The sequence below is a fragment of the Seriola aureovittata genome, chromosome 2, assembly GCF_021018895.1.
Source record: "Seriola aureovittata isolate HTS-2021-v1 ecotype China chromosome 2, ASM2101889v1, whole genome shotgun sequence".
NCBI classification, from domain to species: domain Eukaryota; kingdom Metazoa; phylum Chordata; class Actinopteri; order Carangiformes; family Carangidae; genus Seriola; species Seriola aureovittata.
The window spans coordinates 25,844,324-25,846,766 of NC_079365.1; the positions used below are offsets into that span (position 1 = coordinate 25,844,324).

The following is a 2,443-nucleotide window of genomic DNA, read 5'->3' on the forward strand; positions in this document are numbered from 1 at the left end:
AAAAAAAGAAAAGAAATTAAAATAAACTACCACATAATGGGAAATAGTTTAATCCACACTACATTCCAGTTGGTAGCGGTAATGCACCAATTTGTTGTTTGTCAACTGCCAATAAACTTCGAAGAAGAAGACGAAGAACAGAAGCACCCAATGGTAGCTACGAGCAGAATCATCACTGTATACAGCGGATGGTGCGTGAAAAGCTGGTCAAAATAGATTTGTTTGTTTGTTTTTTTCATTTATTTGTTTTCCTGCCAATCTAATGCTCCACCGTCCGGTAGGTGGCGGTAGTGCGCCTGTAAGCCGGTTGCCAACTCCCAATCAGACCAAAGGAAGAAGAAGAAGAAGAAGGAGGCGGATGATGCGTCACAAAGCGCGGGAAGTAGAAAAACGGTGAATTACTTTGCCACTCTGTTTGTTTGTTTGTTTTCATTCTGATGTTTGTATTGCTCACTCCATAGACATATTGTTTGTATTGCTCACTCATGATGGATCACGATTACGGATTGCCGTTTACAGCTAGCACGGTAAAGCGCAAACGTGTACCGGGAAACCAAATGACCCAAGAAGACTATTGGACAGGAAGAGGGCTAAAACAAGGGTAAATATTGGCAAGGCCTTTCCAGGTGGAGATGACTTCGAGACAAGCTAGAACCACAGTAAAGACTCTGATCTCGTATGTGTTGCTGCTAGACAGGTAAAAACCCATTTGGCTAATGTTATCGAAATAATAATAACATGCTCTATATTATTTTGAAGATACTGTGTACAGTGTAGGTAGTTAGGTAACGTTAGCTAGGTAGCATCAACTGACGAACTAACGCGAGCAAACATTAGCTAGCATCGATGTCGATATTGTAAAAATACTATAAGATGATACCGCAATGCTGCTGTTTAAAGTTATAAAAAGTAACATTTTTGTATCATTACAGACACACGCTGGGTGGTGATACAAACGAGCTACTGTTAAAATAAAATGTTTTCATATGTTAACATATTCTATCTTTGCAAGTAGCTGGAAGTAAAGTTAGCTACTTGCTAAAGCCAGTCTTGGACTGAGTGCGTTAGCTACCTACAGTGTTGATAAAGTGTAATTGCTAAACGTGAGACTGTGTGTTCGGCGTGAGGAAATGGTGAGCTCGTTATGAGCTGTTAGTGTCTTGTGCCTTTGTGGAAGGTTTGTTATGAATGTATTATCAAGTCGGGAAACATGAGAAATCATTTTTAATTGAAAAGTTGCCAAAAGGAAGACCAACAACTACTATCAAGAGATCTAGAAAAAGGCTTGTTCTGTCCTGGGGTCTCCTGTCAACCCTGGATTACAACCACCTTAAAGATCAATCACCATAGCTGAATAAATATTAATAAAAGATGCAAGATTAACCAACTGTCTCATGATAATCTCGCTGTGGCGCCTGTGGACAGACAATGTAAACTCAGAAATGTATGTAGGCCTATTAATATATGTACATCTTTTTTCACTTTCTGCTGTACTATTAATTTGAAACCTCAAACTGTTGCTATGGTTGTTACCACCATATTATAAAATTCGGTATATATCTATATATCACAAAAAAGAAAACTTTAGAGATATTAAGTACAGATACTTTTCTTTATATCCTATGTCAACAATACCAGAAAAAATTGGGGAGATGGACGGTCTCTGCCTAAGTCATGAAGGACTACAGTGACATCCTGGATCTGCAGGCAGCCATTCTGTCCCTGCTCCATTGACAGACTCCATAGTTGAGTCCCACATCAGGAGAAGGCCAAGGTATGAGCAGCTAAAAGTGTGCCAAATGTTTATTATGTATACATTTTCTGCAAAGAAAAATCTGTCACTGGGCTGTAATAGCAGAAGTACTGTTCGGTCTGATAGAATAGTGGTATGGCCGTGGCCAGTATATTTCTGAGATGGTAAATTATGTCTTTCACCTCACAGGGGTCAGCTCTGCACCACAAGAGACGAGCAATGGACAAGAACCTGGTTCACCTGAACCCCAGTGTTCTGAACTCAATGGTCAACTGAACTAGCTCGACTGCTTATTATATTTTATTTTTTATCTATTAAGGCACATCATCTATCAAACCCTAATTGTCTGCACATTTGCTACCTCACAAAACTGTGTTAAAATGTTCATAGAGTCAATGCAAGGTAAAAAGTCTACTCTAAAGGAATGTTTATTTTTTAATCAAATCTAAATAAAGGCCTTTTGATGTATATAAAAAACATTGCTTCTGTCTATAATTACTCATACTATTATAACATGCAAAACGTCCTCTGCAGAGTCCAAGTGCTTCTCTGGTCCCTCTCCCTCTGGCTGCCTGTCTTCCTCTTGTCATACTGCTCACATCTGCTGCTCTGCACGCTCCACTGCAGACAGCTCTTGGCGAGTAGGAAATGAATTTTGATGCTGAACTTATAATGTTTCTTTTAGACTTT

At 39.2% G+C, this 2,443-nt stretch overlaps 1 long non-coding RNA gene across 1 annotated transcript; it reads left to right on the plus strand.

The window, feature by feature from the left end:
- Positions 1-573: 573 nt before the first annotated feature.
- Positions 574-2,223, plus strand: LOC130178615 (uncharacterized). Its single transcript, XR_008829191.1, has 3 exons — positions 574-697; positions 1,639-1,774; positions 1,943-2,223. It is a non-coding gene; the product is annotated as an uncharacterized LOC130178615 (long non-coding RNA).
- Positions 2,224-2,443: the final 220 nt, after the last annotated feature.